This window comes from Delphinapterus leucas, chromosome 20 (assembly GCF_059928025.1).
Source record: "Delphinapterus leucas isolate spDelLeu-1000000601 "Yukka" chromosome 20, BTC_Dleu_Yukka2, whole genome shotgun sequence".
NCBI lineage: Eukaryota > Metazoa > Chordata > Mammalia > Artiodactyla > Monodontidae > Delphinapterus > Delphinapterus leucas.
In genome coordinates this window covers 50,890,101-50,901,287 of record NC_143148.1, presented here as the reverse complement: position 1 = coordinate 50,901,287, position 11,187 = coordinate 50,890,101, and positions in this window count along the sequence as shown.

Sequence of the window (11,187 nt, the reverse complement as noted above, 5' to 3'; positions counted from 1 at the left end):
TTTTGGGAAGACACTGCCTTATTCTACGTGAGCTGAGCATTGGCTCTGTTTGGCAGTCACTGGAGACTAGGCTGAAAGGCTGGTAGGCACAAGCTTTTCAGGAGTTTTACAGACTGTGTTATAAAATTTAAGACATAATCATGGAGGCAATGGGCATCACTGAAGGCTTAAAACACAAAAACAAGGGAATGGCATCACCAGACGGCAGAAAGGGGGTGATGGTTTAGAGGATACAGTTACTGGAAGCGTGGAGATCAGTTAGAGACTAGACAGACAAAAATCAATAAATCAGTCAGTAAATAAGAGGCTCAACTGAGGCAATGGCTGTGGGGTGGAAGAGAGGAGATTAGAAGGAAGCTGAATAGACAAGGCTTGGCTAGTGAATTAAACATTTTATTGTAAACCCAATCGTCCAAATTATTAAGCCTGTTGACATTGTGAGATATAACGTTGAGGCTGGATTCTACCCTGAAACAAAAATTGTTTTTTCATAAATGAATTTATTTAATTTTGGCTGCATTGGGTCTTCGCTGCTATGCACGGGCTTTCTCTGGTTGCGGCGAGCGGGGGCTACTCTTCATTGCGGTGTGTGTGCTTCTCATTGCAGTGGCTTCTCCTGTTGCCGAGCACAGGCTCTAGATGTGCGGGCTTCAGTAGTTGCAGCGTGCGGGCTCAGTAGCAGTGGCTCGCGGGCTCTAGAGCACAGGCTCAGTAGTTGTGGCGCATGGGCTTAGTTGCTCCACGGCATGTGGGATCTTCCCGGACCAGGGCTCGAACCTGTGTCCCCTGCATTGGCAGGCGGATTCTTAACCACTGCACCACCAGGGAAGTCCCTGAAACAAGAATTTGAGTGCCAGTGGTTTATTTTGGAGGTAATCCCAGGAAGCTCCCATCAGGAAGGCAGAAAATGAGCAGGGAAGCACTAGAAACCAACATAGGGTGTGTTACCACGGGGACAAATAGGCCTCAAACCCAGAGACAGTGCGGAACAAGCCTTAGTGTTATCGCTGCCAAGGAGTAAGGAAATGGGTATTTTTAAACAAAGTTTTCTGCTGATTGAACAGCTAAAGGCTGTTCCTGGAAGTGTTAACTCCCTGGCACTTCCAGCCTGCTCCAGGTACCTGGGCTGAGATGCCCCAGTCAGGATGCTCTCAGTAAGAAGCCATCACCTTAGACAGGGAATGGTGGGTTCAGAGGGGATATGGGCTTGGCGCTGACAACATCTGCAAGGTGTGGTATTGTTTTGGGGGTGACTACTCTTCTAGACACTTCAGGTATGTTTTGTGATTTGATTCTCAGAATAACCTTATTAGGTAAGCATCATTATTCCTACTTTACAGAAGACGAAACCGAGTCTTAACAGGGTGAATTATCCTGCTCAAAGGAACACAACGACTGTGGTGTGATACACAGCTGACACCAAATGGATGCTCTTGACATGTCACCATGCATGTTTATTTGGGTGGGTCAAATGAGTCCTTCCCATGATTGGTAATACTCCATGGCATTTTTGGTGTTCTTTTCCCCTTTATTGGCCTCCTAATATTTCTGTCCCACTAAGATCCCTTGCCTCGATTCTGAGGGGTTTCCTTTAGCAACAGAAAGTTAATCTACTTTGCACTCAGCACACAGCATGTTTAAGAGAAAGTGTTTGCCTTATAGTATGTTAAAAGGAATATAATTACTTCCTCCAAGGGAATCTTCTGGCTGTTTACAAACCCCAGATTATAATTGGTTTCCAGCTGATTGTGACAACAGCTAAGAGGAAACACACCACAATCTGTGCTGCTTGGGGAGGAATACCTTCCTCTGCGTCTTATATGCCACCATTTGGATCATTAAGTATTCCCAAATCTTCTCCTCTCTGGTGGAATATGACAAGTGCCATGTGGCAAGGCATCTCTCCAAATAAGCACAATAAATCTATTTTCAATTTATTAAATTGATTCCCTGGGCATTAGCTCATTTAGAGCTTCAGTGGTGAAATATCTTACATTGTAGGTCAGTGTCACACAGCGGCCACTGCTGGTGAAATACAGTATTACAACTCAGCTCTATTAGCTTGTATATGACGTGGGAACAGGTGTGTGTCCCCGTGGGAGGAGTATAGACAGTCAAAATAGGAACTGCTCAAGGTATGAACCATCTTAGGGCAGTGTCACACAAAAAAGGTGAGATCTTTGAGCAAGAATATATGGGAAACTATCTTAGTATGATTTCAGAATGGTTTTCTAAATAACTTGGAATGGTTCAGTAACTTTCCAGAGAAATAGGTTACCTGGAGCAAACAGTCAATGTCTGAAACTATATCCTTCAGTAAGATTTCTTCTATTGTATTTTCCTCAATATAGTTAGAGTCATTTATTATAATACATTATTTAATCTAAAACGTAATCCTGTGCCATAGGTACTATGATCCTTATTTTACACAGGAGAAAATTTGATAGAAACTGAGTAACTTTCCCAAGGTCACCTACTTAGTCTGTGGCAAGCTGGGATTTGAAGTGGGAGGCAGTTGACTCTAAAATGTGGATTCTTAACCACTATGCCTAATGCCTATGGTTTTATAAGCTGTTATATGTTTCAGAATTTCCATAGAATAGGTTGAGAGGAAGGAGAAAAATTTAGAAGGTCAGTAATGAAGAACGGTTAGTAGTTGATGGCCACTGAAAGATCTCAGTAAAATCCAAGAACTCATATTCAAGGATGTATGCTATAATTTCTTATAGTTTGGGTTGATGTAATTTAAAAGGTAATGAAGCATGATCGACACAAATACAGCATTATCTTCAGAGAGGTACTGGATAGGTGTGCAGCCCATCCTGAAGGTGGTAGAATAAAGTTCCTATTTATATATCATAGGACCAGTCATAGATGGTTAACTCTAGATGTGTCAGAGGGAAAAAAAATGAACTGATATCTGTTCATCACCTTTTGAGTGCTGACCTTGTACTATTGCTAAGTACTGGAGATAGAATGGTGAATAAGACAAACATTCTCAGTCCCAATGGAGCTAGCATTCTAACTAAGGAGAAATATATTGGATTAGGTTGGGTTCCCCAGAAGCAAATCTTTCCTAATTCAAATATTTGAGTACAAATGGCTTATTTGAGTGGTGATTCTAGGAAGTAGGCATCTGTGGAATTGATATAGGGAAGGGAAAGAAGTCAGTACAAGGTACATTATCTAGCAGGTTATCACTGTCATTAACTCAGGTTAAATCCTGCTGGAGAACTCTAGATGACAGTGTAGAACACACCTCAGAGGTCTCCTAATCACGAAGCAAGTTAAATGGAGTATCCATCAACTCCTATCTGTCCTCCAGTCCTGTTGGTCGAGGGCTCTTTCTGGGGGTTGCTAACCATCTACCCTTTCTGATCTGCCCTGTATATGGATTGTTTTGGAATTGGCAGTTAGACCAAGCTATCCTGAAAGAGTTGCAGGTGTCTTGATTTAAAGACATTGGGTCATTGTGCATGGCAATGGTGAGTTCCAAGAAGGTGTACGTGGAACAAAAACAATCGCTGCTCTATATGTGAAACCAAAAAAATCCTAGTATGGTAAACACTGTAAAGAAGAAGTACAACGTGCTGTCTGGAAGCTCAGAGAAGGTGTCACTATGAAAGTGACAATAAAGTATTAGATTCAGCTATGAATAACAAAACCCCCAAATAAGAAGGAGCTTAAAGAAAGTAGAATACACTTAAGGATGGTATGGTGTCTCCACAACATCATCAAGATCAATGTTCCTTCCAGCTCTGTACTTCATCTAGATGAAGGATTGGTCCGCATTCTCATGGTTCAAGACACAGCCCTCACACCCGTGTTCCAGGTAGCAGGAGCGAGACGTGGGTTGGGAGAGAAAGGCCCACATCTTTCTTTTTAAGGAAACTTGAGGAGCCCACCAAAATATTTACATCTACTTACCTCTTATTGGCCAGAGCCTAGTCACATGGCCATATCCTGCTTCAAAGGAAACTGGGAAATGTCGTTTTTTCTTAGTTAAGTGACAGCGCTGGAGGTGAGAGTCAGGGTTCGATAATTGATGGGGTATAGGAAAGGTAATATTGGGATGTGGTATATAGAGATGTCACTGAAGGGCTTTTAATAAATGAATGATATTATGAAGAATGGAGGTTAATCCTCATAACATCTGAAAGTGCAACATTATCCAAGGACCTCAATCAAGTGACTCAATCCTGCGCTCTCAACAACTCCTTTACGAGAGCTTTTCGCCCTTTTGGATTTTTCTCTTCAAAGGACTTTGACTGTCATTTTATAATGAAAGTTAACAAGAAGACTTAATTCTCTTTCCATAACCGAAAGATGCTAGTCATGAGACACTGAAGACCATTTTAGCTCTTTACGAGCCCAATCACATATGAATACAATTAGAAACATTTCACCTGCTCTTATTCTTTTATCCGTAAGTAGCTGTTATCCGTGGAGACGTGGTCTTATCAGTTAGTATTATTTGGTACACACAATCAGCCAAGTGAGGAGAACAGTATACTGCACAGGAGTGAGTAAAAAATTTCAGTCAAGTAGCTTATGTTTTTGAAGCCCTGTTCATGCTAAAAGATAATTTTTGAGTGATTTATTTTACCCCTCCCTCTGAATTTTATCACGTATTTTCCCTTGATAAATGATTTCTCGTGTGCATCATCACTGCAATGATGCCATCTGCTTCTTTCAAATGCTGCAGAGAGCTGTGTTTTTCCCAGAGTACTTTGCTATAGATCATTGTGAATAATGGTAATGTGGTAGGGATGAAAAATTTAGGTTCAGAAGCAAACAAAGCATTTACTCCTCAGATGGAGTCCAAGAGAAACCCGAAAGGGGGAGAATTCCCTCCCCGACCCTATCCCAATCATTCATTTTCTTACAAGCTGAGAACATCATACTACAAATCAGGATGAATTAACCCTCCAGCTAACTCAGTCTCTTATTTTCCTGATGTCTCTGGTTTGGGCTAAGAGCTGATTCCCCTCAGAGTTTTGTTTCCATCGTTATTTGATTGGCCCATATCCAGATGGTTGGGGCTTTCTAAGAGTGATGACTGTGTGAAGCTACAAGATCTCGATGTAAACTGAAAATACTCAATATGGGAAGGGCACATTTTGCCTTTCCTGTTCTGAGGTTAGAAGTATCAAACCCCAGGAAATAGGGAAAATCTCTTCAGGAGCAAGCATCCTACCCTTTTCCTTTCAGTATGCCTCTCCTCTTCACAGAGTTTAGTGGGGTGCTTTACACAAAGTAAGTGGGCAAGAAAGAATATCCATCTGTCATCCATCCGTCCATCCATCCATCCATCCATCCATCCAACCATCCATCAATCTATCCATCCACCCATCCATCCAGTTCCTGTATTCTTACTAGGCAATAAGCAAAGTGGATGGAACACATACCTTGTTTCCAGAACTTGTTCGTATCCCAGTTTTGTGTTTACTAGCTATGTGGCTTCTAGGCTCCAAGAGATTGAGAGAGTTGCCCACATTAAATAAGGATCAGAAGACCTAATTTTCAGGATGTGAAAACTATGTGAGATACCATGCCAAATCCTTCCAAGTATTATTTCCCACACAAAGCCGTTGATGAATGGACAGTAATTTCCTCTCTGCTTCCTTCATGGGTAAGGCTTGGTACATGTCCTGAGAGGGAGACAGACACATAAACAACATGGCACAATGTCCTAGGGAGGCAGTACAGTGCAGGTAGAGAATAGGTGCATAGGCTCTGGGATTGGATGGGCTGTGTTCCAGTCCTGGCTTGAGCTCTTCCTAGCTGTGAAATCTGGACTATTTCCTTTTCTGTTGCTTTATTTTCTAATCTGTAAGATATGGATATTGATCACACCAATTTTACAGATTTGTGGGGGAAATTTTTTTTAAGTTACAGATATCTTTTATTTTGTTCTTTTTTTTTTTATGTTGGGGGTAGGAGTTTATTTATTTATTTATGGCTGTGTTGGGTCTTCGTTTCTGTGCGAGGGCTTTCTCTAGTTGTGGCAAGCGGGGGCCCCTCTTCATCGCGGTGCGCGGGCCTCTCACTATCACGGCCTCTCTTGTTGCAGAGCACAGGCTCCAGACACGCAGTCTCAGTAGTTGTGGCTCACAGGCCTAGTTGCTTTGTGGCATGTGGGATCCTCCCAGATCAGGGCTCGAACCCGTGTCCCCTGCATTAGCAGGCAGATTCTCAACCACTGTGCCACCAGGGAAGCCATGTGGGGGAAATTTTAAAGAAGTAATCCAAATAAATGTCTATGCTTAGAAGAAATACTCTTTATATGTTAGTGCTTTGTAGCTGCCTTTGTCATCGCACTTCATATTTCAATAACTGTGTTTAATTCATAAAGTAGAGAGTTCCAATCCAGCCTTTTACAAAGTTTATTCAATAACACAGTAGTTTCTGAGGATATTGGTTGATACTAGGGTAAAAGGGAGTTCTGTGATTAAATTTTCTTGTGTCTCTGTAGTGCAGTTAAGCCTCTTTCTTTAACGTAGGTCATTTTAGAGACACGCAAATCTTCTGATTCTCTAAATGGAGATACTGAATGCAGCTTCACCCAAAATTGCTTGACTTCCAGCCTTTTTCCCTTGAAGACTAGCATTCTGCAGGATGTCTTTTGGGAGAAGATGCTCTAGACAAATCAATGGATAAGTGTTTCGTGAGTGGCTGCTCAGGGATAGCCACTGTAGAGGAAAGAGAAAGAGAAAATAGCACGATCTGCCCTCAGTGAGCCGAGAGGCGTGCTTGGGAGAACAGAAAAGTACAAACAGTTTAGAGAAGCCTTAAACACTAAACTGGGACCCAGAAAGATTATGAAACAGATAAAGTGGGTCTGATGGGGGGCACAATAGGGAGCAGTGGAGACTGTGGCAAACCGTGGTGCAGATGGCCGTTCTAAACTCAACTTCAGTCTGTCATTGCCACGTGAGGATGTGTGCTTAGTGTTGCCAGTGTTCCAAATGTTCAAGAGAAGCCCGAAGTCTGGATTTTTATGTGAAATCTCCCCAACTTAAAAAACCCTGACAAATATTACATAGGATGAACAAAACTTATCTGTGAGCTATATTTAGCCTGTGTGGCACCAATTTGCAATGTTTGCTCTAAGCTAGGAGTTCTCAGACAGGGATGATTTGGGCCCCCCTGGGAACATTTGGCAACGTCTAGACATTTTTGTTTGTCACAAGTGGTGCTACAGACATCTAACGGGTGGAGGGTAGGGATGCTGCTGAACATCCTACAAGGCACAGAACTGCCACCGCAACAAAGAGTTATTCAGCCCCTCACGTCAATATTGCTAAAGTAGAGAAATCCTGCTCTAAGCCATGAATCCTTAGATCCTGCAAGCGAGGAAGTCCATGGTTTTGACTTGCCGCCTGTGTGACCTTGGAAATGTCCTTGTTCCACGTGGTAAAAGAAGATATTTGGACTAATTGATGCTCAAGGGACTTTCCAGCCCAGGGGCTGAGCTCACATCAGTCATCAAGGTTGGCGGTGGCCTGGCACACGGGCTGTCTCTGCAGAGACGACATTGATCAGAAATGATAGCTACTGAAATGACAACACACACTGGGGGAATGTTTCCAACCTGGAAAACTGTTTGTCCTTTTGATGAGTTCAGAAGCCTGTTTCCTGCAGGTCTCACTCCATACACTTGAATAAATTGGAAGCTGATTTTAGAAGCTACTGAATCACCCTGGGCAATTTTGTTGTAGAGACCGTTCATATTTTTTTAAGGCAAAAATCAAAGGACATGCTTTAATCTAATATGCCAATGCCTTTCCAAATACAGTCTCTCAGATATTGATTTTGAGTTTTGGCATCGCACGAGCCTGCTTATCCAGCTGGTTATGAAGAACAAAGTTTTTTGGTTCTTTGTTTTTATCTTAAGGATCTAATTCAATCATGCCCTCAGTGGAATTAAGGCAGGCTGCAGGATGAGGTGCGTGGAGTGGGATAGATGCTTTGACCAGGATAAGCAGTGATGGCTGGGGGTTGGGACAGTGAGTAAATGAAGGTAATGAAGCCTGGAGTCTCCAATAATACACCCAGCACATTACTGCTAATGTCAACTCTGACCCCATCTCCAGGCACTGAGTCACCCACTACACAGGCTGCCCTCATGTGACATCATTTTTCCTTCCCCCGACACGCTGCAGGGTTTCTCAAAGAGATAAATTACTAGGGAGAAAGGGCTTTCTGAGATCATGCAGAGGTAGAGGCAGGGATATTGTTGCGGGACTCCTGGGCCCTGACCCTTTTCCCCATGATCTCGAGAGAGGAGGTTGTGCCTTTGGTGATGGTGAGTTTCAGGAACCAGGAGAGCCAAGTGTTTGCAACGTTTGCTTTAACAGCAACGTGTGTAGATTGTTAGGGCTGGTTCTTCTGGAATGATGGTGTGAATCTGAGGATACACGAGCAGTGGCAAAGCGACACTTCCACGCAGTGCAGAGGACGTCATCAGCAGCTGTGCCCCTGTTAAGGGTTCTGGGGGCCAGAGGAACTGCACCAAACCTGCTACATCTGCCCCTTCTCTGGGTGGCAATCACTCTTCCAATAACTTCCTGTCTCCTTAGCCTACTGAGTTGGGAAATCAATCTAATTGTATGGCAGGTGTATGAGTGAACCTGCCGGTCCCTAACACACTTGAAATGCAGGTCAAGGCACAATGCTGGCTGCTGTGCAGGTGTCTTGGTTATGGTTTCCCCTAAAGCAGACCCTGAGACTAGGATTTGATCCAAGCAGTTTATTTGGGAGGAGATCCCAGGAAACACTGGTAATGGAGTGGGAGAGTTAGGGATTGAGAGCAAACAGGAAATGTGTACATTTTCAATCAAGTGGCACCTGGGGCTCATCCCGCCCCCCCCTCCCCGGGGAATTATAGAAGGCAGTGTAGAACATGCTTTTGAGTTATTCCAAATGGTCATTGATGAAGCTAGGGTATTTATCCACCAGGAATTCCCCTTGTGTAGTTTGTTGAGAGCTGCTTTCAGAAGCATTAACTTTTCAGAACTGCTGACCTGCCCTGCCTTCAGGCCAAGCAGGGTCCCACAGCAAAAGCCCTGAGGCAGAGAGTAGCAGGTGCTCGCTGCTGGCAGCTGTAGGAGTGCAGAGCTAAGTGTTAAGGGCAGAGGGGTGGGCAGTGCTGGCAGCTGCAGTAGCATATTGATTTAAATTATTATTGTCATCCTACCACTTAACACGAATGCAAGCCAACTATAATATCCTTATGCTTATAGCTCTTATAAACAACTACTTAAAAGCCAAACATGCTTACATATTATATGTTTAAGCAGTAAAAAGCCATATAGATCAAATTTACAATAATAACTCTGTGTGACGGGTGGTGTGGTTTGGTCAGATAAAGCCAAGCTTTGTAATGCAAGTGTGATCCTGACGTCCAAGGAGCATGTTGTTTTAAACCCAGAATTCCAGTTACATCTTGTGATAACTAGATTTCCCCCCAACTTTTCTAAATTCCAGCTGCTACAAAAAGTCAGCCCTGCAGCTATGAGGTCATCTGGTCTTCACAGGACATAAGTGCATTATTTTGTATTGGCCTTTTATCAGTCAAGGTTATTACTTGAAACTGAGTTAACTTGTAAAGGAAAGGAATTAATTGGAGGGTGTTGGGCCTCTCACAGGGTCCCTGGGGAGGCTATAGAATCATGGAATTTGGGAAGCAGCCGCGACCCCCGCTGAAATCAGGCCACGGAACCTGTCTCGTGAGGACACGGCTCTTGCCATTTGTGGTAAATACGGGACCCCTTTGCTTGTGCCACCACCAGCAGCGGCAGGCATCGGGTGCCACTGCTGCACCATCGCCCTGTTGCTGCTCAAAGCTTGACTTTGCTGCCACCGCTCCAGCCAACCATCCTCAGAATCAATTCTCTGCTACCTTGCTTCAAAGCCCGGTTTGGGTATGAATCTGACTAGTGGAGATTGGACCATGAGCCTGCACCCTCATTGGGAAGGAAGCTGGCAAAGCAGACATCTGGTGTCATCAGGTTCTAGAGTGGGATTCGGGGTTTCCTACCTCCAAGGTTCAAGGCTGGGGTATTCCCCAGACATAGGAAGAAAGTTCAGACTCTGTGTAGCCAAAAGAAGGTGACTAGTGTCCACTACAGTTTGTTTTTGTTTTTTCTCTTATTAGTATGTCACATTCAAAGAGGCTACAGAAAAACTAGGTGAGCTGGTCACCGTCCACTAAAAGTAATCCCAAAAGATTATCAAAGTGGTGGAATTTTAAAAAAATATTTTAAAGTTCCCAAAATAGAGAAATGGGAAGTGCTCAGTACATGAGGGCAAGGTAGTCTTAATTCTGCACCTGTTACTACCTCTCATCCTAGAAGGCAAGGGTTATGTCTTATTTCTTTCTTTGCGGGTAATTATAGGCATTGACTAAAGGAGGGGAAAGAGGTGTCAAGTGGGGTCGGGGCAGGGGGAGGAAAGAGTTTATATTAGATTTTAAGCTCTTAAACATGAATAGGTCGGGGTGTTGAGTTAGCAGGAGCCATTTAGCACTTGCTCTTTTGAGAAGTGCAATTTCTAGGATAGAGCAGAGAAGAATGCCACTTGGTGTGGGAAGAGGGTCTAAGAAAAGGTGTTTTGAAGCCCAGGGAAACTCAGCTATGGTTTGAAGGAAGAACCATGGTATAAAATCAAGACGGACCAAAGTATTTATAAGAATACTGAATGTTCTAGAGGAAAACGTGCTTAAGGGAAACATTCAAGGGTAACTTGGCTTTCCACAGTCTTTGCCCTGGAAATAACACTCAGAGGAAATCTACTAATCAAGACCCCTTGAGCAGCAGCTTTGGATGGCTTCAGTTAACACACCAGAACTTCTGTGGGGGGAAAATGAAGGTTTTATTATTTTTGGTAAAACATTCTAGGGTCCCAGGTAAGTTTACTTTACCAACTTTCTCTAATTATGTAAAAATAAAATTATTCCCCTAAGAAGAGCACTGGAAACACATGGGCTGCATAAACTATCCAAGATTTTTCCATCTGTGTTTTTGGGCATCTGGGTATTAACTTGGGATTTCATGGAAAGGCATATGCTCAGAAATGAAAGTCATTTCTCAGATAAACACAGCTCAAGTGAGAAGGCCATCCCTATTCGTGGAAAAGGCCCAAGACAGACAATCTAGAAAGGGCAGTGATTTATTTAAGATTGTT